At 39.5% G+C, this 27,904-nt stretch overlaps 1 long non-coding RNA gene across 1 annotated transcript in view; it reads left to right on the forward strand.

Annotated features, from left to right (window-relative positions):
* Nucleotides 1–27,904, forward strand: part of LOC121869259 — a 103,508-nt gene that overhangs the window by 23,023 nt on the left and 52,581 nt on the right. Inside the window, exon 2 of the long non-coding RNA XR_006089517.1 lies at nucleotides 18,226–18,255. This is a non-coding gene — a long non-coding RNA (uncharacterized LOC121869259). The remainder of the gene's footprint in view (nucleotides 1–18,225; nucleotides 18,256–27,904) is intronic.

Here is a 27,904-nt window from a genome sequence, read left to right on the forward strand (position 1 = left end):
ACCTGCCAAACTCTTCGAAAAAATAGTAAACAAGCGGTTGCCGATGCATCTGGACGACGAAGACGTGCATAATCCCCGCCAGTTCGGCTTCCGCCAGTACCGAGGCACATCCACCGCCATAGCCCAGGCCTACGAGCAGATCGCCAATGCCATGACTGGCCGCCTGCAATGCAATATAGTACTGAGGGACGTCAGGAAAGCGTTTGACAAAGTTTGGCACGCGGGGCTGCAGTATAAGATCATACAACTGGGGCTACCCGAAAACCTGACGCGCCTGCTGTGCAATTTCATTACGGACCGCAAAGCCAAAATCAAGATGCAAGAACATTTTGGAGAAGAATTCTCACTCTCGAGCAGCGTGCCTCAGGGCTCTTGTCTCTCACCAACCCTTTACACGCTCTACACGGCTGACCTGCCACCCCCAATCGTTGGCAGCGAGTATGTCATGTATGCCGACGATGTAACACAGATCGTCACCTGACCAGGAAGGTCCACAACAAGGATGGCGCGACTCACTGCTCGGGCAATAGAGGGTATCTCGGAGTATGAAAATAAATGGAAAATAAAAACAAACAAAACGAAATTCGAGGTCATACCCATAGCTAAATTCAAGCCGGCGCTATTGATGATCGACGACGAAGAGATTGAGTACTCTAAACAAGGCAGGTTGCTCGGCCTCATCATCTCTCGGACGGGTATCATTAACCCCACGTGAAGGACAGACTAAATAAAGCCAAAGTCGCCGCAGTCAAATTAAAACGTTTTAAACTGATGCCTGAGAAGATACAAGTTCACCTGTACAAGGCGCTGGTGAGGCCTGTGTTGGAGTACCCACATATACCACTCGTCACACTCGGGAAGACTAGACTACAACAACTACAGAGTTTCCAAAACAAGTGTTTGAGATCAGCCAGTGGCCAAGAGCCACCCTACCAGGAGACAGTGGAAACCATCCACCTAAGAAATAAAACACAGGCCCTCAACTTCAGTTTCCATCGCCTACGGAAGAAGGTTTGGGACAAGCTCCTGGACAACCCTGACAGCCCAGACCACCTACGAGGGGAAAACATCAACGGAGGGCGACCCCACGCCTGGTGGCCCCGGAGTCTGCCCGCACTACAACAACCCAACCCGCGACCCATCTATGTCCGCCACAGTGATCCACCTTAGATTAACACTTAAATGATATAAATTTACATTTAACAAGTCACAATCTTGTGAGTGCATAACATAATACAGTATAAGATTTTAATAAACTTGGAAATTGTAAAATCAATCTAGTCATTGTCTACTAAAATAACCATTGTGCAACAAGGGGTGTCGTCCCCCTCTGTTTAACTCATTAAACTTATTTTCCAACCTTTTTTCCCTACGACTATATGTTGTGACTTCTCTATCCCTCATGTCTGGCTGTGCCTTGAGCCCCAGCATGCCTTCAATTCATTACCCACCGTAACCTAAAATAAGAAGAAAAAAAAGAGAAAATGGTGAGGCCCGGTTTATCTATTTTAGAATTTGGCATAATGAATGCGTCCTGAAATGTCATTGGTAGGAGATATTCTATTTTGGAAAGTGTAATTGGTAAACACTGCATTTCATTAATACTGAATTTAACCAAGTTTCTACCTCCCCATTCGGAGATGTTGCACAGATCCGCAAGGATAGATGAAATAATATCACCTCTAGAACAGATCTAATTTCAGAATTAGGGGAAAGGGAAAATTGTGAAGAAGAGTAAGGAGTAGACTCATCAACGTGAGAATGGATAGAATTAGTCGTAGTGTGAAGTAAATCATCGATAAAAAGAAGGAAGAGAGTAGGTGAAAGAACAGAACCCTGTGGGACACCACTATTGGTGGAGAAAGAGCGAGAGATCGATCCTTCGACAACAACTGCCATGGATCGGTTCTCAAGGAAGCAAGAAATTAGAGAACAAAGTGAGGGAGCGAAACCATAAGAGGGAAGTTTAGAAAGCAAAGACTTGTGCCATGCCCTGTAAATTGCTTTGGAGAAGTCGAGGGCGACGAGAAAAGTTTCCCCATAATCCCTAAGAGAGGATGACCAAAGATGGGTGCAATAATAAAGCAGATCACGAGTAAATCTCGCCTGGCGAAAGCCATACTGGTGATTGGACGAAAGAGAAAAACGTTCACGGTGACGGAGAAAATGAGAGTTTAAGATACTTTCGGAAATCTTAGAGAGGGATGAAGTTAGGGCAATGGAGCGATAGTTAGAGGGATTAGAATGGTCACCCTCTTCGGCATGGGCTGAAAAGAGGATTGCTTCCAAGAAGAAGGAAAAGTTTTGGTTTTGAGGCAAATGAGAAAGAGGCGACCAGGCACAGGGGCCAGAATTTTAGCACACTCCCTCAGAACAGGAGGGGGTATTCCGTCCGGTACCTGCGCTTTATTTACATCCAATTTGTGTAACACACCAGTAACCCTACGAGTAGAGATGGGAAAGTGCACAGGTTCAGTAGGAGGAGCAGGAGTAGGAGGGGTAGTGTTGGAATCGTCTAAGGTGGAGTTACAGTAGAATAAGGAGCCAAAGTGATTGGCTTTATCAGGTGGACAGCTGGCTATAGAGTTATCTGGTCGGAAGAGAGGAGGAAGTTATTACATATGCTTTTGGTTAAGAACCAGAAGGATTTACTAGAAGAAGAATTAGTCAGGTCAGCAATCTTTCTTTTTATAAAATTCCGCTTTGCCCTACGAAGAGTAACCTTACAACGATTCCTACAGTAGAAGTAATGCAAAAGGAGTGTGTAACAGGAGGAGAGAGTTTAATAACTTGATACGCCCTATCTCTCTCCCTTCATGCAAGAGCACAGGAGCGATCAAACCATTGATTTTAAAGTGAAAGTTTTGGTAGAAGATAGGATAAATGGACTCATACCACCCTGTATAACCCCAGCAATGCTGTCAGCACATACCGAGACGTCTCGAGTAGAAAAGCAACATTCATCCCAAGGAAAGGCGGAAAAGAATTCTCGCAAGGATTGCCAGTTTGCCCTCCGATAGTGCCATAGTTGGAGTTTAAAGCTGGGTGGGGGAGGTGGTCGTGTCTAGTTTGATTTAATAGAAATAAGATTGTGATCAAAAGACCCTAAGGGCGCAGAAATTCGAGTATGAATAGTGTGAGGGGTTAGAGGTAAAACAAAGATATAAAATGTTAGCAAGTTGATCGTGTCGATCAGGAACACGTGTAGAGTGTTTAATTATATTTTCCTGATCACTAAGTGAGGAAGAAGAGAGTGCCTCAGCTCCACCTGGGTCATCCCTTGCAGAGCCAAGCCACTCTCTGTGATGTACATTAAAGTCACCTACGTAGAGGATCTCGGTGTTGGGATGTGTGGATAGCAACGAATCATGGCAAGACGTGAAAGAGTCAAAGAGTTCCAAATAGTTGGTAGAGTTGGGATAACAGTATAGGAAACAAAGAAGAATAGTCATAATTGAAAGAGATATTTTCAGCCAGATGACATCATAAAGAGAAGATCAAGATCCGTGAGTCGAGGTATAGGTGTACGTGTGTTGCCATACACCTCCCATGGAACGGAAACAGGTATAAAGGAGATTTGAAAAGGTTTGGGTGAAGCTGCTTTGGTCAGTTGAAGTTCAGATAGTAGTAAGAGGTCGGGGGAAGAGGTTAATAGATGGTGCTCCACAGAAGAAGAATTGAATCTTATGCCGCGAATGTTGGAAAAATTAAGTGAGAAAAAAGCCGATCCTCTGGCAACCGCGGTTACCTCAATTGAGGCTCCAGTAGTTTGATGATGATCAGGTCGGCCCTGGGGTCCACAACCTTCCCGACCAGTGGGAACAACCAGATAAGGCCCCGCTTTAATATTATTGTTATCTGATTTCACAGGAGAATAAAAAAAATAGAAAGAAATTAACGGATCAAAAGTAAGTAAATTTATACAGTATATGTTGTGGTGTCAATAGCATAATCTCCATTCGTAGGGTTGCTGTTGTGTTATCCTGGTTGGATGTGAGTAAGGCGCATGAACCGGACGGAATACCCCCCCGTGATCAGAGGGAGTGTGCTGAAATTGTAGTCGCTGTACTTGCTCGCCTCTATCGCCTTTGCCTCAAAACCCAAACTTTTCCTTCTTCTTGGAAGCGTGCCTTGGTTTAGCCATCCCGAAGAAGTGTGACCATTCTAATCCTTCTAACTATCGCTCTCTAAGATTTTCTAAACTATCTTAAACTCTCATTTTCTCCGCCACCTTGAACGCTTTTCTCTTTTGTCGGGTCACCAGTATGGCTTTCGCCAGGCGAGATCTACTTGCGATCTGCTCTCCTATTGCACTATTCTTTGGTCATAATCTCTTAGGGATTATAGGGAAACTTTCATCGTGGCCCTCGACATCTCCAAAGCATTTGACAGGGTATGCCACAAGTCTTTGCTTTCTAAACTCTAAACTTCCCTCTTTTGGTTTTTCTCCCCCACTTTGTTCTCTAATTTTTAGCTTCCCTGAGAACCGATCCAAGGCAGTTGTTGTCGAGGGAACGATCTCTCGCTCTTTCTCTACCAATAGTGGTGTCCCACAGGGTTCTGTTCTTTCACCTACTCTATCCATTCTTTTTAAAAATTATTTACTTCACACTGACACTAATTCTATCTATTCTTACGCTACTGATTCTACTCTTCACTTTTCTTCACATTTTTCCCTTTCCCTTAATTATCAAACTTGATCTATTTCTAGAGCTGATATCATTTCATCTATCAATGCGGAGCTGTGCAGCATCTCCGAATGGGGAGGTAGAAATTTGGCTAATTTCAATAGTAATGCAACTCAGTATTTACCAATTACACTTTCCAAATTAGATGATCTCCCACCAATCACATTTCAGGACGTAATCATTCTGCCAAGTTCTGAAATAATTATGCTAGGTCTTACCATTTTCTCTAATATGTCATGGAAGCCACACATCCACAACATTGCTAAAGCTGCCTCCCGAAAGCTGGAAATGCTGTACAGATGCCGTAGCTACTTCACTCCTAAGCAATTGCTTCAAGTTTATAAGGGATTCATTCGTCCTATCTTGGAGAACTGCTCTCTTATCTGGGTTTGCTCTTCTTTTGTCCAACTGTTAGATAGGGTGGAATCAAAGGCATTTCGTCTAATTGACTCTCCTCCTTTAGTTGATAATCTTTCTTCCCTTTCTCTTCGCCGCAATGTTGCTTTACTCTTTCTCTTTTACAGGTACTTTAACGGGCAAGGCCGTGGGCTCGTAGAGCTCGTCTTGCCCTCGGTGCCCATAGTTTCTCTGTGGCTGTCGGTCACACTAGAATAACCCGTTATAGTACATCCTTCTTGCCTTACACAGCTAAACTGTGGAACATTCTGCCTTCTTCTGTGTTTCCATACTCTCACAATCTGTCTCACTTCATAAAGCTGGTTTTCCGGGATCTTCGTAGTGTAGATTAAAATGGTCTTTTTCTTTTCCATTTTTAATTTATTTTTACTCTTATTTGTTCGCCCCCTAGGCCCCGTTGTGGGTTAATGACCTCTGCCTGGGTGGGCTTTTTCCCCGTAAAAAAAAGAGTTAGAGAGAGAGAGAATTGAGACCCAACAATTGTGTGTAAACGAGGCAGAAAGAAAGATCAGCAAACAGGACTTGGTCAAAATTTTTGTGTTGCCATATGGCAGCAGGGTCTATCATTAGACAATACATTATGCTTCCAATATCGTCCCAGGCGGTAGTACCTCCCTCTTTGGTAGCTGCCTTGTTTTTGTATTCCGTTTGGTTGTTAGTCGTAGTTTTCTTTGTTTGTTTGTTGTTTGAGTCATTGTTTTAATAGCCGGTGATCGTAGAGTCTGTTTGTGTTTTAATTGACCCGGTGTCTGTCTGCATCCCAGCGTTGCACTTTTTTTAGAGATGGGGTAGTTTAGGATAAAGCGGAAGTGAAGGGCGTTCCAGGTGTTGGAGTTTGTTGTGACTCCTCCACCATCTTCCTAGCATTCTTGTACCCAAAATTAGTCTCTGCCTTGTAAATCTCACTCCTTCAGGTTGGAAGGGCATCTCCTGTCTGAGGCAGCATGGAGACCTAAACAGAGGTAGCATTTTTTCTCCGTCTCTGAGCACATTGGCAGCATACCTAGGTATAATGTGGCATGCCTTACCACTGTGTGCAAACCTTTGACAATTGAAACATTGCATGGGAAAAGGTACAGAGGTGTTTGTTTGTATTCTTTCATATCCTACCAAGAAATGGGTGTGTGATGTCCGCTAGGTGTACGTGCGTACATGTGTGTGTGTCAGACTTGTTCCGGTACGAGTGCTGCCCTCTTGTGGTCTGTGTGCAAATAAGTCGTGAATGAGATAGTCTCGTGCTTCATTGCACTGTAGTGAATGAGACAGTTTCCTTTCCTTTATGTATTGTAGGAGTTGACTTGTTTGTTAGATGATTTACGGTACCGGTAGTCACTTTGAATCTTGCCGTCACCTGTACAAGTGTCTCAACAAAGCAATTCTTCAAGTTCATAAGTGTTTACTTACCCCGCCATGAGTGAATAGAAACCAATCAATGGATAGGTCTAACAAGTTCTGCAAATGTCAGTACAGCTATAATAGATCGTTTCCTTTCTCCGTAATTAATTGTCCTGTTAAAGACGAAGGGATCGACGACTCCTTAATCTCTCATATTTTTTTTTTACGGGGATTAGCCCACCCGGGCACAGGTCACTGACCCACTTCAGGGCCTAGGGGGCGAAAATATAATAATAATAATAATAATAATAATAATAATAATAATAATAATAATAATAATAATAATAATAATAATAATAATAATAATAATAATAATAATAATAAATAATAAATAATAATAATAATAATAATAATAGTAATAATAATAATAATAATAATAATAATAATAATAATAATAATAATAATACAGTAATAATGAAGAACCATAAAGAAATACAAAAATGAAAAAAAGATCAAAAGTGAGAAACAATACTGTATATGTATGTTGTGTTGTTAATAGTAAGTGAAACAACATAACAGAAATTAACGGGATCAAGATACTAGTGGAAGCTCACACAGAGGATGACTTGGTGTTGGAAGTCATCTCCCACACCGAGATAGAACACCTTGAAAAAGAAGAACTGGCCGAGCTGATCGGAGACCAGCTCTCAATAATACGGAAGGTGACCAGCGAAACTGCACTGGTTGGTTACCCAAAGAATCTACCAAGCACCGTATTGGTGGGATGGGAGAACATCCCAGTAAGACCGTATGAAAGAAGACCAACAAGGTATTACAAATGCCAGAGGTACGGCCATCTGACAGGGAAGTGTCGAGCTCGGGAGGTCTGTTGCAGTTGCGGGACACCCGGGCACCAGCACACCACCTACTCGGCGGCCGCCAATAAATGCGCAGCTTGTGGTGGCCCTCACTCCTCCTCCGACAAGGAGGCTCTCCTTGTAGTGAAGACCGAAGAAAAGAAGAATCAAGACCCCAAGAACACCACAGAAAAGAAGCCAAAATTAAGCAAGACCGAAGAAAAGACAGAAAAGACAGATTTAATAACATTAAAATCATCAGCGTTTCTAGAGAATATACCAGAACAAGACGAAGAAGAAGAATAGAAAATGAAAAGCAAAAAGAACAAAAGGAAGAAGTCCAAACAAAACGACTAAGGAAAAAAAACAGCTTCGGCCGAAATAGCCTTAAGGCGAGATGGCCAGTAATCTCCAAACAAGCCAAGCCAAACCAAAGGAAAGGGTGGGATATACTTTTATTGATTGGAATGTTTTAAGGTTCAAGGCGTCTTTCATCTGCTTTTCGTCTGTAACTGACTTAAAGTTGGCCATTTCTCATTTTCGGGATTTCTCCATGTCCCTTATCTGATCTTTAATGGCTTTCTGGATAATACGGCCATTAATTTTATCAAACGAAGTAGACGTGTTAACAATCCGAAAATTTATTACTCTGGCGTTCTACGGTTTCATTTCGATTTCCCGTCTTTGCGGGTTGTTTTTGTCCGTGGTTGGTTTCTGGTCTCTGTCTGTACGTGGTCTAGGCAGTCTTAGATCATTTTGTTTCACATCCCGCCTCTGCTTGTCCATGACTGAACGAGCAGAGGGGCCCTTGGTGTGGCAATTCCCAGGGGGCATGGTTGGGGTGTCTGGGAACCACCCCTTAGGTACAGGTTTTAATTCTTCCTTTTTACATGAATATGTGATGTACGAAGGTTATAAGAGATCCTTCAGTATAAAAAAAAATAAAAAAAAATAACTGTTTTCCTTAGGGCGACTCCGGCACAGTGGGGTGGCTGCATTATCACAGACGTCACTGCTGAATTGGCCCACGTTTTTCCCCGACCCCCATACTGCCCATACTGGACAGTCCCGTTTACACCTAACCCCTATCGCTCATATATCCATCCAACCTATGTTTGAAGCTATCCAGCGTATTCGAGTTAATGATGATGTTTGGTAACTTATTCCACTCATCCACTACTCTATTTCCAAACCAATGTTTACCTATCTCGCGCCCAAATCTAAATTTGTCCAATTTGAAACCATTGCTACGAGTTCGTTTCTGATTGGATAGTTTGAGTACCTTTGTTATATCACCTTTGTTTAGCACTGACTTTCATTTATACACCTCGATCATATCGCCCCTCACTCTAACCTGTCACTGTACGCCCTAATCCATTTTAGAATATCTCCTCCAATTCCATGAGCCTCAACTTTACGTATTAGTCTTTCGTGGGTCGAAGGCTTTCCTAAATTCGAGGTCCAGGAATATTCCGACTGTGAAATGACTGATATCAAAGGAGTTCAAGATGTCATTAGTAAAGGATAGCAGAGTATTCTCAGTTGACCATCTAGCTCTAAATCCAAACCGAGAGTCTGTAAGGATGTTATTGACACTACACAAGGAGTTTGGTCTATTACATGCTATCTTCTCCAGTATCTTACTTAAGGCTCGGCGGACTGATATGGGGCGATAATTCTTTGAAATTTTGAGTTTATCCGGAAAAACACCACTAGAGAAGGACGAGTTACAAATGTGTTGGAGAATTGGTAATAATAAGTGGGCTACTTTCTTAATGATGCTTATTGGTATACTGTAGTCTCCTGCTGTTACATCTTTGGACGTTTTTATGCTGTCTGCTTTACAGGAAGGCTCCAAATTCCTCATGGTGATTAGGGATGCTATCTGCAAGATTTTTGCCAACATTGATAAATTAGTCATTGAAGTGGTTGGTAATGAGGGACGGTTCCGTCACAAATGAATAATTTATCATAAAAGCTCAGTGGGGAGCAGTAAGTTGAGTGCTTCTGTTCCGAATAGAATGGACGATATTACAGTTTTTCTGACTGTTGCCCGATGCTGACTGTAACATATTTGTACAGTAGCTACGTCTGGCATTTCTAACTGCTTGAATTACTCTATTTCGGATACCTCGGAAAGAATAACTGAAAGATATGAGCCTGTATGTACTAGAATTTTTGAGTCTGTGTTTTTCTTTTATCGTTTGCCTTGATTTCACTTGTAATAAAGGGTTTAGAGACAGATGCAGTTTTTACTAACGTAGTCTTTAGGGGTAAACATTTATCAAAGCAAGCATTGAAGATACAAGAAAAGTTGCAGCAGATTACGTTATGGTTGTCGGAGGCACAGACAAGATCCCACTTAGCATTCATTGTTGTCAAAAAGGAGCATACTGTAGGCGTAGTAGTCTCTGTATTTTATTGTGACTTTGCTAGACCTTTCAGATCGTGCGGCTCTTTTATACAAAGCAAAAAATGGGAAGTGATCTGAGATATTGTATAAATAATCCACTTGCAAGATTCTTAGGAGTGTTGTTAATCCAGATATGATCTATAACAGTGGCAGAGGTGGCAGCTACTCTAGTGGGTTTGGTTATTGTGTTGAAGAGCTTAGCGACAGGGTCTATTACTGAAGTGTCCGTCTCGTATTTTAGTAGATCAAGGTTGAAATCTCCTATAATGTAGCAAAATTTCCTTCTGTGGGGTCTTCTGTTGATTATTCCTACCATAAACTCCTCCTGAACCTTTAAATCATCTCTTACAGAAGCGTTATACTGAATATCAATATATAGTGCGACACCACCACTGTGTCATGACGTATTGACGCAGTGTCTAATACAACTAGGTATGCTATTACAAATGTTCTGAGGATTGTTTTTCTTCAGGGACTCGATCTATTAAAATAAATAACCTTTGAAACTTACGGATAAAATTATCGTAACATCTTGGCCAGTTTGTTCCTAAAGGTAAAGCTATAAGAACCTTGGTAATCTTTTGGGAAATAATCTATAGCAATTCTTGTAATGGCTGACTGGATGTGAGAGTTGGGTAGTTTAGGGCGTTCAGTCCCTATGCAAAATGCAAATATCAATAAATATAGGTGGAAAGCTATTGTAATGTAATGTTTTTCTCGGGGATTGTAATTCAAGATGGAATTTGCAATAATTTGAACAAAATCTGTAATCGCTGAAAATTAAAAGAGCTATTAGTTTTTTTTTTTTTGTATTAGACAGGTATGAAAAGCTGGAACTCGGTGGTCAATTCTGTATAAGTTAGTTTTCTTTAAATTGTCGTAAAAAAAGGTGTTCTTTGTTTTGAAGAAGTGCTACTTCTATTTCGTGAGGCAATTAATGTACTTATTGCACTATTAAATTTTATTTGTCTTACTGAGTTTTTGGAGCTATGTTACTTCATGTTTTAGGTTTAATTATATATGAAATGACTAATTACTCACTTTGACTGTAATATACATATATATATATATATATATATATATATATATATATATATATATATATATATATATATATATATATATATATATATATATATATATATATAGGAAAAAAAAAAAAAAAAAAAAATATATATATATATATATATATATATATATATATATATATATATATATATATATATATGATAACCACAAGGAAAAAGAAAACACGAAGTTCCCAAGCGCTTTCGTGTAATTCACATCTTCAGGGGTGAGTACAAACTAAGTAGAAGTGCAGAACAAGTTATATATACAGAGGAGGGGAAGATCAGGTCCACAGAGGTCAAGTATAGGTAATGACCCTACTAATCTTCACTAAATCCCCTAGTTGGCAACATTTCTAACTCTAATAATAAGAATCATATGGATCTGGTTGATAAACTCAATAACTTACACATTAATTATGATTTTAAACTGGTCAGTTTTGATGTAACATCACTCTTTACAAAGGTCCCAGTTGATGATTTACTGGAGTTCCTCATATATTCCCTGGATAATATTTCATTGCCTGTCTCGAAAGATGACTTCATTGAACTCATCAAACTATGTATTAAGGATTGTAAATTTGAATTCAATGGAGAATATTATGCTCAAAAAAATGATATGGCAATGGGTAATCCACTCTCACCTGTATTAAGCATCCTATATATGGAATTCTTTGAAAAGAAACTATTAAGTAATATCTTACCACATTCAGCAGTCTGGTTTAGATATGTAGATGATGTATTATGTCTCTGACCAAGTAATGAGGACCTAAAAGCTTTCCTGCCACAACTTAATAACTTAGCCCCCTCGATCAAATTCACTGTGGAATTAGAGCATGACTGTAAATTGCCTTTCGTAGACTGTCTGATCCACAGAATGGGTAACATCTTTAAGTTCAGTAATTATAGAAAACCTACTAATGTGTGTTCATACATTCATTATTATTCTGCCCACCATAATAGAGTCAAACAGTCAGTATTTTCAACAATGTTTTTACATGCTTTGAGAATTTGCAGCCCGGAATTCATTGATGAGGAATATAAATATATCTATAATATTGGCTCAAACCTTAAATACCCTAGATCTTTCATAGACAAATGTGTGAACATTACTAAGAATTTTTTTTATAGAACTGACCCCAAGCCCACCCATGACCATAAGAATCTCTTAGTATTACCATTTCACAAAAATTCTCTCAAATTCCTTTACAACTAAAAACCTGGAATGTCAATGTGGCATTTAAAAACACATGCACTGTTAAACAAATGTTAATCAAGAACTCCCCTAACAATACAAATGGCTGCATTTATAAAGTCCCTTGCAAGGAATGTAATATGTTTTACTTAGGCCAGACAGGTAAAGAGCTTGTAACTAGACTTAAACAACATAAATATAGTGTTAGGACATGCCAGGAATCCAATGCTCTGTTTGTTCATTTGAGGGATAACAAGCATTGCATTGACTGGGATAATGCCTCCTCAATATTACCTTGTAATTCAATTGACAGTAGGAACATTATAGAATCTAGTCTCATCAAACATAACGAATCCGTTAACATGAATTTGAGTAATGGCATGTACATAAACATTAGAAAACAATAGTATCAAATTAATAAGAAATGTTGCTTACACACATGAATATCAGTCACTGAGAGAATGGTATAAAAAATATTAAGAAATTATTAACTCCACCATGAACAGGCCTTAAGGGCATTCAACAATATAATATCAGTCACTGAGAAATGGCATAAAAAATATTAAGAAATTATTAACTCCACCATGAACAGGCCTTAAGGGCATTCAACAAAATAATATCGTTCACTGAGAAATGGTATAAAACATATTAAGAAATTATTAACTCCACACATGGATCAATCATAGCCTGTCTGGGATGATCCACAACTACTACAATCCTAACTGCCCAATAACCCGAAAGGTGTAACTACTAGCCTGCCAAGGAGGCCGGCATTTACAAGAAACCCGAGAAAATCACTCATGACCCATTAGGCAGGCGGGTGCTCCGCGGATTTTTGTCAGTACTTTCTCTAAAATCTCAGGAGTCATGAATGTTTTTCTCTACCAATACCCGTAAAGCATGCTCCTTAATCTCACACATAGGTTCCCTATGCACCCGTATTTTTAAGGCCCTAACAAGCCCTTCACAACTCTGGATAGGAATTCTTACATCTCACGTGTGAAAATCAACCATGAAGAGTGCTGTTTTCACACCTGGACTTGGAAAATTTTAAATACACCTTATCACCATTTTCCGTAACATACATCACACAAGCTCAGAACACACCCACACTGAGGAGATAAAATGTCTCTAAGTACCCACTAGACTCCTGATCTCAGTATGTGACCGTTCATTCACTCAGACTGCCTCAGTTTTACACTCGGTACATCCATGAACCGGAAGAGAGCGAGGGCCAGTCAGCCATTGAAACCTGCCCAGCTGAGGTGGGTTCTATTTTCCCCTTAGTAAAAGGTTTTCAATAAACTGACTGAAGATATGTGGTGTTGTGAACCAAGGTGGGGGAGATCTGGTGACCACAAACGATCGTCAACCGAGGGCGGACGCTGGTCCCACGTAGTTAGGTGTCAGCAACACTCGTTCCTTCGGGATGTCCCAGCTAAAACTTCGCTAACTAGTGGTCAACACAGACAGCTCACTCCGCTCCACCCCTCAAACTGCTCAACTCGACCGCGTGAGCTCTACAGAATCCCTGCAATAAACCCTCTGTTAGCTATTGTTAACTTCTTCTCCGCCCTATCTAAACCTTGTCTGAGATCGAATAAACTTACTTGCAACACTGATGAAGCTGTGCACGCAACGAGACTAGGCCACGTGGTTGTTTTTCCTGGCCGGACGCGCAGAGGACGTCCGTCTGGACGAACAGCTATTGTCTGACTGAGGACCAGCCAGCATCGTGTTTTCCCAAGGCTTGGGCCTATGTGACATATTTTCCCGCATAACTAATAGCTTTGTTGGGACACACGTAACATATTTAGACTGAGAAACGATCTAAAATAATTTTAAATTTAATAAATGTCATTTAATTTCATGATTCGCGTCCATAACAATTCGGTAAATTACATTTAATATTGTATAGGCCTAGTTCCAGATACGCTCACTACGTCTAGGCGTGGGAGCCACCCTCGCTCAGTCAACCTGTTGCGTGGCTTGAATGACTCAGCGTATCGCCATATTAGTATTTACTTACTAACGTCTCTAAATATCACCCCGAAATTTCTGAATATTACATATATATCTATCTATATAAAACAAAGAAGTATGTCTGTTTGTGTGTGGTGTGTTTGTTTGTGTGTCCGCACGAGAATCTCGGAAACTACTTTACCGATCTGCAGTGATGATGGATGGTATTATATGTAGTGATGATGAATGGTGTTATATGTAGTGATGATGAATGATGTTATATGTAGTGATCATGGATGTTGTTACACGTAGTGATGATGGGTGGTGTTATATGTAGTGATGATGGATGGTGTTATATGTAGTGATGATAGATGGTGTTATATGTAGTGATGATGGATGATGCTATATGTAGTGATGATGGGTGGTGTTATATGTAGTGATGATTAGACAATACAATAATAACAGTTTAATGCTAAACAAAAATTATTTTGCTGTACCGTTGTAGTGAAAAACATGGTGGAACTTACATACACCGTTAATGAACTATTGATGGAAGAAGAAGTTTTGGGGACTGAACAGTGAGACAATGTGGAGCCTCCCGGAGGGTGGCGTCCTACCGTGGCCTAGTGAATGAACCGCCAGGAGGGCGGCGTTTCTGCTAGTATATATATATATATATATATATATATATATATATATATATATATATATATATATATATATATATATATATATATATATATATATATATAGTGGAGCAAAGGGCGTTTTGTGAGTTGTGATTTCAAATGTGACAAGTTTGAGGACTGCTTATCTACCGAGTTCCTTTGGGCCATTCCAGGAGACTGTGAGGGTAAAACAGATTAGACTTAGAGGGCATCACTGGTCAAACTGAAATTCAATTCCCCTTATATTTCGTATAATAATTATGTGTGCCTTGTAGGGGTTTCTTGCCAGCCGTGTTTTTTATATTAGATGATGGCTGGTGATTGGAGGAGGAGGGATTTCTCTCAGAAGTCTTTGGCTTCATAATTTTGAACTAAAAATATGATAACTCGTGCAATCATCAACACTATTAGTACGTTGCACTCCTTCCACCAGAGCACGTCTAAGAGTTAATTCAACAACATATATACGCAAGTTGCATTCGGGCAGTACTCATCAAATACTTTTATTGATCTCTTTATACACCTCGACATAAACTTTAAAGTGCTCGTAAAACTAATTTTCTATGCGTTGAGTTTCTCAAGTAAATGATGTTTAAATGGTGATTTTGACAAAATTAAATGGATTTAAAAAAAACTTGTGTAAATACGAAACAAATAAAACTCACTTCAAGAACTAATTGTGAAGACTCAACTGGGTGCGACATACTCGTAGTTAATGTGGCTGTAATAGATCAAAGGTGAACGTTGTAATGACTAAATAATTTGCATTTTTTAAATCATCATATTTTAGAATCTTTTGCAGATTTTATTGGACCATCCATGGTGTTGCCGAATTCGGTTACTTGTTGGAATCACTGAATAGAGTCGAACTGGAAGCAACATTCATAAATGTTTATGGGTTGCATTTTCAAACCCAAATTGTCTTTTCTCCAATTTGCACAATACCTAAAATATTACTGTAATTAATGCTATGAGCTGAAAAGCATTAATAAGGGAGGACGCTTAGGTAAAACTAGCTTCTTAAAGCACACATCTCAGTGGCTTAGAGATGAGAATGAAACTGCCGATAGCCGGCTACTTAATTGATTATTCTGCGCTCAATTGATGACTATTCACGTCTAATAGGAAAGTTATCATGGGTGATGTAATTATATAAACCTAATTTATGTAACCCACATTTATATAAGTATTACTCTCTGTTAGACAGGTGCTAATAAATTCCTCGGCTACCACCCTCCGAGTTCTATGAGTTTTAAACTAACCACATAGTATAAAATAATACTTATGGATGCCTATCCATGTTATGAAATATAAAATATGCTGTAGCTAAACTGAGGAATCTACAACTGGGGGTTGAGGTGCTGATTTCCTAGCCTTAAATGCCTAACATGCCAGGGCTTAAGAATATACAATTGCATAAAACTGATAAAATGAGATTGTAAGTTGGTATGGCAAAACTGGGAATCATAAAACCTGAAGAAAAATAATATAGAAAAATATCTTCAAATGAAGGGGTTTGCATTTTATTGAGATAAGTATATAATGTTAAATTGTCATAAACTAGATTGAGTTTGCCAGGAGCAATATTAACATTTAAAACAATAAATATATCAAATCTGAAGTTAAAATCAAATTAAAGGCAAAAAATGAGGATGGGCTGGCAAGGTTCACAATATTCTGAAGCCATATAAGAAAAATGACACTGGGTTGGTCATGAAAAAAAAATATCACACATTATTAAGATGTGCATGAAATACCATTTTCGTGGAACTATGTGCATAAACATATTATGTAAGCACTGTGCGAGCATTTTTTTTTTTACGGGGATTAGCCCACCCTGGCACAGGTCAATGACCCACATCGGAGCCTGGGGGGCGAAAATGTAACACTACTACTACTTTCTACTACTACTACTACTACTAATAATAATAATAATAATTATTCATAGTAAATAAAACTTATAATACAAAATACAAAAATAACATGAAATAATAAATTAATAATGATAATAATAATAATGATGATTACACTGTAAAAATAATAATAATAATAATAATAATAATAATAATAATAATAATAATAATAATAATAATAATAATAAAAAGAAATAAAAAAACGATCAAAAGTGAGAAACAATATATGTATGTTGTGTTGTCAATAGTAAGAGAAACAATTGATTCCCTGCAATTGTGTTTATATGAGGCAGAAAGTCAGATCAGCAACGTGGGACTTGGTCACAAATTTCGTGACGCCATAGATTTAGGGGGTAGATAGGAAGGAACTGGTTCACAAATAGGGTAGTAGACGAGTGGAAGAAGCTTAGCAACTTTGCAGTAAGTGCTGGAACGCTGGAAAGTTTTAAAAGGAGGCTAGATAGTTTCATGGATGATAGAGAGTGGTAATAACTCTCGACAGGAGTTGCAATGCACAGGCCAACCGGCCCATTGCAGACTCCTTATTTTCTATGTTCTTATGTTCTTATATGGCAACAGGGTCTACCATTAGACAATACATTCTGCTTCCAATATCTTCCCAGGTGGTAGTACCTCCCTGTTTGGTAGCTGCCTACTATCCTACTACCTATGGCCAACTACCTATCACCTACTACCTATGTTGTTTGTATAAAGTACTGTACCAGATTGCAGCAGGAATAAACATGAATGCATAGGCCGGACATACATACAAACACAGATATGATTATTTACACTGTGACGTCACCTTTGGATCATCCGCTACTAAAACAATTGAGAAGTGATCAGGTACAAATAATGCTCAGTTTGTTTATCCAGGGTCAAAAGTGTGTAATTACATATATTGGGAAAGGTTCCATTTGTCATGAGGTGAGAACATTGGACTGTGAATAAAAATAGAAGTAGAGTATACGGTAGCACTACTTCTAGTTAAAGGAGAAAAATCACAGAATTGTGCCATGCAAATTAGGGGTTAAATAAAGAGTCTGTACAAGCAAGAGGTGGGCATCCACGGATTTTAAATCCGTGTTAATTAAAGCAGCAATGGGCTTGTCATTGGTAGTAATTTTCTTCAATGAGCTTGTCATTGGTATTAATTTTCCTCATTGAGCTTGTCATTGGTATTGATTTTCTTCAATGAGTTTGTCATTGGTATTAATTTTCTTCAATGAGTTTGTCATTGGTATTAATTTTCTTCAATGAGCTTGTCATTGGTATTAATTTTCTTCAATGAGCTTGTCTTTGATAATATTTTTCCCTAATGAGCTTGTCATTGGTATTAATTCTCTTCAATGAGCTTGTCATTGGTATTAATTCTCTTCAATTAGCTTGTCATTGGTATTAATTTTCCCCAATGAGCTTATCCTTGGTATTATTTTCTTCAATGAGCTTTTCATGGTATTATATAGAAATTGGAGATAAAAAATCTTTCAATAATATCAGGTTAGGTTAATAACATGGGATCCACTAATCCACACACCAACTCTGCCTCACACGAAAGAAGAGCTTGAGACCCACTAATCATCTATCCCACATCTACCTCAAATGCTTTCAAAGCATTTTTATCCTTGGGCCACTGACAAATTTATGTAACATACTATCAGTTTTGTACTGACTATCACTAAGGTTAATAGAATTCATTTCCCTAATCAGATTGTTTGGTTTCTCTTCGCTCATGGTGGGGTAAGTAAACACGTACTTGAAGAATTGCAGTTGTTGAGGAACTTGTACAGGTGACAGCAGGAATCAGAATGACTTCCGTATATTATCTAACAAACAAGTCAACTACTACAATACATATAAGGAATGGAAACACTCTCATTCACTATAGTGCAATGAAGCATGAGACTAAATCATTCACTATAGTACAATGAAGCATGAGACTATCTCATTCACAACTCATTCGTACGCAGACCACAAGAGGGCAGCACTCTTACTGGAACAATACTGATATATTATAAGCAGTCGGGGAAAGAACACCTCCTTCTTCTACAAGGCGCGGGAGAAGTACAGCCGTAACAATGCAAAGCAACACTTCTCACGCGGCTTCATTAATCGAGACGTTGAAGAAAACAGAAGTGTGTTCTGTTCTAGTAAGAGTGGGTACCAACGTACTTTCCCTAGATATAAGGCATTTATTGTTAGACGTTTTAGATGCACGGAATAGCTAACGCGTTAGCTATTCTGTCCGCGCAGAGGCTGCTGTTAATTTGTGCACATGACACTTTCAGAGGGAAAAGCTAACACGTCGATCAGGCCTTTCGCAGGGCACAAGAGACACGAATAGCTAACAACTAATTATCGATTTCTCCCGGTGAAAATACGTGGATCATGGCCGCTTATAGAGAAAATTTTGATTCATATTGAAGAGTTGGAGGCATGTAAGGCAATAAAAAATTGTGATATAATAATACAAATAATTCTATATACGTTAGTATATTGGATAGGACCTAAAACAAAGCGTAAGGCATGAAAGAATTTAAAAGGATTGCGCCTCGTTGAAACCTGCTTAGCCGTTGTGACTTTGGTGTATCAATATTGATAACTACTCAAATATGATTAAAACTTTAATATCATTACTCATAAGATACTTTAAATACGGGTGAACAAATTGATTACAGTTATGTAAGTGCAAAAATTAAGACTTAAGCGAACCTGAAATTCGTCGTATTTCGTGCACAAATATGTGAACACAGCCGCGAGAGAAGAAGGGTAGAGCAGAGCTACTCTCTGGTTGTTTCTTCTGCTTTCCTAGTCCTTTACAACGGGCCCGATTTTATTGTTATTCTTATTTATTGTTGACTGATTGATTTTTTTTCCTTTTTTGTCTTTTTTCTATAATTTTCTATATATTTCTTCACTATTTATTTCCATATTGTATTCAAATAATAGATCTCCTAGTTTTATATTTTTCTGAAGACTGTGTTGTACAACAGTTATTCCCAAGACGTGGTATAATGTCGCATTTCTTAATGACAGTCCAAGAAAGCTAACGCGTTAGCTATTCCGTAAATCTTAAAACGTCTTACAATAAACGCCTATAGATAAGGGTGCAAGCACAAGCGTACTCTCATAAGGTCGACCTACTGACACCGATCTCTCAGGAGTTTCCGGTGCCAGCTGGATTACGGGAGTGGTACCAGTGCTTCTAAATTTTTCTAGAAGTAGTAAACCATTTCCGCCAGTGTGTTACATAGTCAAAGACTTTAACTTACCAGCTGACGGCTTAATTGGTTTTCCAACATTTAAACGCAACATGATATATGTCCAGCCAAGTCTGCATATTATCACTGTTGGTGGCGTGACGCATCATGCCAGGCACAATATTGTTCCATTTATCACCACAAGAGTGAATGTTTTATCAAACGTTCCTTCTTCGAGGAAGATGGTTCCCGAGTCCCACCGTGTCCCAGACCCTACCAACTCATTTACCCAGTGTGATATTAGCAGCAAAAATTGGATAATAGTTACTGCAGTTTAAACAGGTGCTCTGTTTTTTTCAAAATGAGGAAACAATCAGGGCCACTGTTCGCTTACCTGATGGTTTTCACTGGGACTGACGTAGCCTGACTTACGAAACTTCCAGGGTTAAAGATCTTTCATGAGAATTTGCATTGAGTACGATTCGTCCTGGTGGTTTAACAGATGTACTCGTTGTACCTAAACCAGGCGCTCCCTGAATATTGAAACAGGGGTGTTGCTTGTGTAATTAATTATCTGGTTTACCATACTACAGTTGTTTTACAACCTACACAGTTCCCAATTGGTAGTGCCACACATACCCTTACATAAAACAGACAGAAGAGGATGGATCAAATAGTACCGCATTAAGGTAAGTGGTCACACTCAAGGCAATTCAAAGCCTTTATACACTTCCCACGTACTACAACTGTTGATATCGTGTTTAATTTTCTTTATTTATCTAGATATTATTGTTCTTTTATAAATCTATATGTGACGTCAGCATCGCTCCTGACTTAATTACTCAAGAAGGGCGCCTTATTTGTCTGGAATGTTGATCAGGAGACTAGTTTTATTGCACTGAAGACGGTATTTTCAAATGCGCCTGTTTTGGCATTTCCTGGCTACACTCATCCATTTACTCTGTGTACCGACGCCTCAAGGCAAGAGCTCGGCGATGTACTCGTGCAGCTGGACACATGAGGACCGATATTGACTTGCAATATCTGTCAAGACGGACGTTGACAGCAACTGCCCTTGACAACGATTCATTGCCAACTCTCCTAGGTAGGACACCACATATGAGAGGGATCCCTCCCTTCACCCTAATACGCTCTATAGCTGTCATGAACATATCAAGGAGCTCCTCACTCCTACACAGGCCAAGATCGCTGCCTCCTGCACTGAGGCAGATAATGGGTTTGTTCCTATTACCATGCAAGATATTGTCCATCCTGTCAACTATAGCCCTCACCCCAGTTCCTGGCAAACACACTCTCATCTTATATTTGATTTTTACCACAGAAAACCTTATCCAGGTACCGTACCTGGGAATCACCAACATTTAAGGTTTTCGTACCTTCCTTATCAGCCCTGTTCCTGACTATGCTAACGTCCAAATCGTCTATCAAAGGACTAAAAGAGACTTTTTTCAACACCAGTTTGGTTGTTCCTCTCCTCACAACCCTCCAATGGCCTGTGTCTTCGCCAGACAAGGGCTTTCCTTGTCCCGTGCCTTCCTCCTTCATCTTCGCAATCGCTTCCTTTAATTTCAAGTTTTCTTCCCTGTGCTTCACTAACTCGGTCACTAACTCGGCCCTCAGAAGCGCACAGACCTGCTCACAATCAACATTGATATTGAATTGATATTGAAACAGTTTATTAGCCAGAAGAACACAGATACAGAGTCGATTTAAAAATCATAATATTAACATGGCTGAGCTCTCTTGTAGGCACTAGCCATTATTGACGAATAGCACTAGCCATGAAAAGGATTCATGCATTTATCTTTCCATTTTTAAGGTAATACTAAGGACAATAACATTAAGTTTGTCTAAAAATTCCAGTGGATCCCTGTTTCCTTGGCCAAAGACAAAGAACATCATCTACATATCTATACCATGGAGGAATAAAATCACCCAGGTTGGGTAGTGTATGATATATATGGACACAAAGTAGTACCTTCAGCTGTATATTGTTATATTACTATTATTAATTATGTATAGTAAAGTATTACAGAACATGTATTAATTCTATGTAATATTCTATTTATTGTGCACCATATTATGTATATAAATTATCACATTTATACTTTATGTATTCAGCTTGTGAATGCTGGCATCTGTACAGGCCAGCGCGTAGTAATACATAGATAGATGTAGAGGTAGTTAAGACTGAGTCCTGGTGGCGTGCCCACAGGCTTCCGCGTCCTACTGTAATTATATCTCCCGTGCGAGAATAGAACCTACTTTTAAAGACAACAAGTGTTTGTATATACCCTCAGTAGTATAGAACATTCTTTGGGTATCTGGCAATACGCTAGAGGTAGTAATCAAGCTTTAAAAAACTCCATATACCCCATGTAAATATAGGCTAAAGGAGCAGAAATTACCCATGCTCATGCCAAATATTTGTTTGTAAAACTTTCCATTTTCTCTAAAAATAGTCATTAACGCATAACTCTATTAATTTGAGCTAATGTTTCCAGATGCATTACTGAATAGCGTGTTTCTGCGTCATTAAGTTTGTGACTGGCTTAACCAATCACTCTATATTTCCCACATGTGTCCAGCTGCATGAGTACATCGCCGAGCTCTTGCCTTGAAACCACCTTTCGCAGACAAGAAAACTCCAAGACAAACCCAAGTCAGCCTTCACCGACTACGACTAGGGTACAAGTGCTCCTGGCAGATGATCGGAAATGACGTCACGGAATGCACCTACTGTCAGGAGCCAGCAGCCAACCCACTTGAACACTATCTCCTCGATTGCGAGGTCACACAAAGCCTCCGAAACAGAACTCAAATCTCCCAAGAAACACACACAACACCAGCGGCCACTCTAACCCGAAAGGCCCATACAGACCACATTCACCACCTACTCCGGGTCATCACACGATACCCACCACCCAGATAGCTTAGAAAGCATCCTCTCCCAGCAAGTGCGGACCCCAGTTCGGGGGGCGCGCCACTCCGAAGGCTGACCACGTCCAAGAGTGGGGGCCGGTGGTAAGCGTCCACTGATCGGGGGTCCGCTCACACTTGCAACCTGCAGTATCCCTCCAATCTGCAGGTGGGACCACCTCCAATCCCAATCCGGTCTGGCTGCTCCTGGAGCTCCAGCCGGAACCACCAAACGGGCAGCCTATAGGCAAAGGCCCGTGTCGGACTACGGTCCGACAATCTATACAACAACAACAACAACTTGCCTTGAGGCGTCAGTACACAGAGTAAATGGGTGAGTGTAGCCAGGAAATGCCAAAACAGGCGCATTTGGAAATACCGTCTTCAGTACAATAAAACTTGTCTCCTGCTCAACATTCCAGACAAATATGGCGCCCTTCTTGAGTAATTAAGTCAGCAACGATGATAACGTCACATATTAATTTATAAAAGAACGATAATATCTTGATAAATCTAGAAAATTACACACGATATCAACGGTTGTAGGACGTGGGAAGTGTATAAAGGCTTTGAGTTTGCTGTCAACTGTATGAATGCCATCTCCGTAGACTACATGACAAAGGAATTGTTTTCTTGATTTTAAAATTTGACAGTCAGAAAGTTTAACTTTTAAGTCCCGCTGTGGAAAGTTTCTGGAAACTTCATTGAGCTTGGCACATACGGTGTTGCCTATTAAATCACCAAACAGTGTGTTGATCATCCTTTGAAAAGTTAATGGTGCATATCGAAGGCCGATAGGCATACGTAACAATTCAAAATGGCCCAAAGGATTGCTAAAAGTAGTATTATCTTTAATTAAATATAGAAAAATATCGCTCAGAATAGGCATTTAGTACCTATCCGGAGTTCCTTAATTAACTTGCTGAATATCAATGACTGGGGGCCAACTCCACACTTCGTCAGGACTAAAAACAATGGGCAATTCAATAGGAACTATAAATGTGTGACAAGTTTTGTTCCAGCATATCTTGACCATGTTTTGAACTATACAGCGCATTGGCTATGCGGTAGTCTGTAAGCTGGGATGTAAATCAGGTTTGTATCCAGTTTTTAAAGATATGTGATGTGAAGTGAAACTCGTCCAACCTAGCAGATTGCCAGGTAAAGCTAAAAAAATTTTTGTAGTCGACAAGTAACTCGAGGATCCTAGTCTTGCCTTGAATGTGATCACTTACGTTAACGCGGTACTGTTTGATCTATCCTCTTCTGTCTGGTTTATGTAAGTGTATGTGTGGCACTACCAATTGGGAACTGTGTAGGCTGTAAAACAACACTAGTATGGTAAACCAGATAAGTAATTACACAAGCAACACCCCTGTTTCAATATTCAGGGAGCGCCTGGTTTATGCAGAACGAGAAGATCTGTTAAACCACCAGGACGAATCGCACTCAATGCAAATTCACATGAAAGATCTTTAACCCTGGAAGTTTCGTAAGTCAGGCTACATCAGTCCTAGTGAAAACATCAGGTAAGCGAACAGTGGCCCTGAATGTTTCCTCATTCTGAAAAAGCAAAGCACCTGTTTAAACTGCAGTTACTACTATCCAATTTTTGCTGCTAATATTACACTGGGTAAATGAGTCGGTAGGGTCTGGGACACGGTGGGACTCTATATCCACCTTCCTCGAAGAAGGAACGTTTGATAAAACATTCACCCTGGTGGTGATCAATGGAACAATATTGTGCCTCGCATGATGCGTAACGCCACCAACATGCTGACTTGGCTGGACATATATCATGTTGCGTTTAAATGTTGGAAAACCAATTAAGCCGTAACACACTGGCGGAAATGGTTTACTACGTCTAGAAAAATGTAGAAGCACTGTTACCACTCCCGTAAGCCAGCTGGACACCAGAAACTCCTGAGAGATCGGTGTTAGTAGGTCGACCTAATAAGAGTACACTTGAGCATGCACCGTAATCTATAGGAGTTTATTGTAAGACGTTTTAAGATTTACGGAATAGCTAACGCGTTAGTTTTCTTGGTCTGTCATTAAGAAAGACGACATTGTACCCCGTCTTGGAATAACTGTTGTACAACACAGTCTTCAAAAAATAATAAAACTAGGAGATCTATTATTAGGACACAATACGGAAAGAAATAGTGGAAAAAAAATATATAGAAAATTATGGAAACAAAGAAAAAAAAGAAAAAAAGTCAATCAGTCAACAATAAATTAGAATAACAAAAAAATCGGGCCCGTTGTAAAGGACTCGGAAAGCACAAGAAACAACCAGAGAGCAGCTCTGCTCTAAGCTTCTTTTCTCGTGGCTGTGTTCACATATTTGTGCACGTAATACGACGAATTTCAGGTTCGCTTAAGTCTTAATTTTTGCACTTACAGAACTGTAATCAATTTGTTCACCCTTATTTAAAGTATCTTATGAGTAATGATATTAAAGTTTTAATCATAATTGAGTAGTTATCAATACTGATACACCAAAGTCACAACGGCTAGTGAAATCAGACAGCACCCATGTAAAAATGACGAAGCCGAAGCAGGTTTCAACGAGGCGCAATCCTTTTAAATTCTTTCATGCCTTACGCTTTGTTTTAGGTCCTATCCAATATACTACCATATATAAAATCATTTTTATTATTATATCACAATTTTTTATTGCCTTACATGCCTCCAACTCTTCAATATGAATCAAAATTTTCTCCATAAGCGGCCATGATCCACGTATTTTCACCGGGAGAAATCGATGATTAGTTGTTAGCTATTTGTGCCTCTTGGGCCCTTCGAAAAGCTGACGCCTGATCGAGGTATATGCTGGATAATTTCTTAATTAAGAAGATGTGTAACCAGGTGACAAGGTTGGGTCAGCTTACCCTCTCACCTGACTACCGATTGCTGCGTTGCTTCTTGGAGATTAGTAGTGTCATTACCCAATACCTGACCATTGTGGACTTGATCTCACCCCTCTCTCTATATATATATATATATATATATATATATATATATATATATATATATATATATATATATATATATATATATATATATATATATATATATATATATATATATATATTTTTTTTTTTTTTTTTTTTTATGTAACCGGTCGGAATTTACTGGACTTTATTTTCTCACTTGACTTGGGGTTTATTAAAGATTATTAGATGGTAATGGCAGTGGAAGCGCCCCTTAATGAGAAATCCCGAACCAGCACAAGAGCACTTAAATTTACTAACAAAATGAATTGTCCGTGACCCGTGGAAGGATAGCGTCTGTGACTGGGATGAATGAGACACACTGTAAAATTTAGACACTTATATTCCCTCCAACACTACAAACACAATCAAATAATGGTACACCAATATGCGCACCTCTTAACTTGAACTTAAAACACTACTCTGGGGAATAAAAGTTATACATTGATTTTGAAATTATTAGAAACTCCGGCAACAATAAATTTAAAGTATTAAGACATGTTGCTTGCACACATGAAACAGGCCTTTAGGGTTTTCACAGAATAATATCCACCACTGCGGAAGTGGTATAAAAATAAGAAATTATTTATTCCACCATGAATAGGCCTAAAGGGCACTCAATATAATTATGTTACACCAACAGATGCAGGCCTTAAGGGTTTTCAACAAAATAATATCAATCACTGAGAAAATGGTATCAAAAAATGAGAAATTAATAACTCTACAATGAATAGGCCCTAAGGGCACTCAACAAAATTATATCAAGCACTGAGAAAATGGTATTCAAAAATAAGAAATTTATAACTCTACAATGAATAGGCCTTAAGGGCACTCAATATAATTATGTTACACCAACAGATGCACACCTCCTAACCTAACTTAAACACTACTCTGGGGAACAAAGGTTATATCTGAGATTGAAACTATAAAGAAATATTAAATGCACACAGCATACATTAGTAACTGAAAAAATAGTAGTAACTACACACAAAAATATTGTCACTATTATAAAGACGTTACTGAGTCCAATACCCGTGAACCATGCTCCCTAACCTAACACACACACAGATTCCACCTGCACTCCGTAGTCGCTTAAGGCACAACCAACAGGCACCCGTAGTTGAAGGCCCAAATCAGCCTTTCTCCACCTTGAAAAGTGTACCTCTAAACTCCACTGACTCTTGGCCCCAGTGTGCGACCCTGTATCACTCAGCTAGCTTCACTTTACCCCCAGTCCATCCATGAAGCGGAAGGGAGTGAGCGAATCAGACCTTGTACAGTTGAGAGAAGCTTTAGCTTCCCGTTAGCAAGAGGGTTTCACTAAGCTGCTTGAGACATGTGGTATTGTGAGCCGAGGTAGAGGAGAGCTGATGACCCCAACGATCGTCCCGTCATCAGCTGGGCACCCAGACGGCTAGATTCACTCAAGAGATCCTTTGATACCCCGCTAAACAGTGACAAGCCTACACTGATCGGTCCAATGGCGACAATCGCCACCCTCAATCATGAACGGCAGTCTCAAACGGCAGTCAATCTCTCGCAGTCATCACTCTCGCAGTCAATTTCTCGCAGTCAAGTGGGTTCTGACGGAAACCCTGAAATGAACTCACTGTTAGCTCTTGTTAACTTTATCACTGCCCTATCTAAACCCTGTCTGAGATCGAATGAGACTTACTTGTTATACTGCAATAGTGCAGCACAGGTGACTAGGCCACGTGACTATTTCTGTGACGGACGCGCAGGGACGTCTTGCTGGACAGAATGGTTCCACGTGACTGAGGACCAGCCAGCGTCGCGTCTCTCCAAGGCGTTACCAAGGTGTTACCTACTGGCCATAGACACCTGCTGGCGTTCTCTCTTCCTGCCGATGGACGCACTGGGAGTACACTGAGGCTATCTGAGTAAATTAATGGTCACACACTGAGACCATGAGTCTAGGGGTTACCTAGAGGAACATTTTATCTCCCTTATTATGGGTGTATGTTGAGTTGGGTGGAGCATGGTTCACTGGTATTGGTGGACCCAGTAACATCGCAATAATAGTGACAATATTTTTGCGTGTAGTTAGTACCATTTCTTCAGTTACTGATATTATCTTGACGTGTGTAGTAATAGTTCTTAATTGATTTAATTCCTTTAATGCATTTAATTTTTCTTTATAATTCCGATCTCAGGTATAACCTTTGTTCCCCAGAGTAGTGTTTAAGTTAGGTTAGGAATTGTGCATCTGTTGGGGTGATATAATTTTGTTGA

This window comes from Homarus americanus, unplaced genomic scaffold (genome assembly GCF_018991925.1).
Source record: "Homarus americanus isolate GMGI-L3 unplaced genomic scaffold, GMGI_Hamer_2.0 scaffold36734, whole genome shotgun sequence".
In the NCBI taxonomy this organism is placed as follows: domain Eukaryota; kingdom Metazoa; phylum Arthropoda; class Malacostraca; order Decapoda; family Nephropidae; genus Homarus; species Homarus americanus.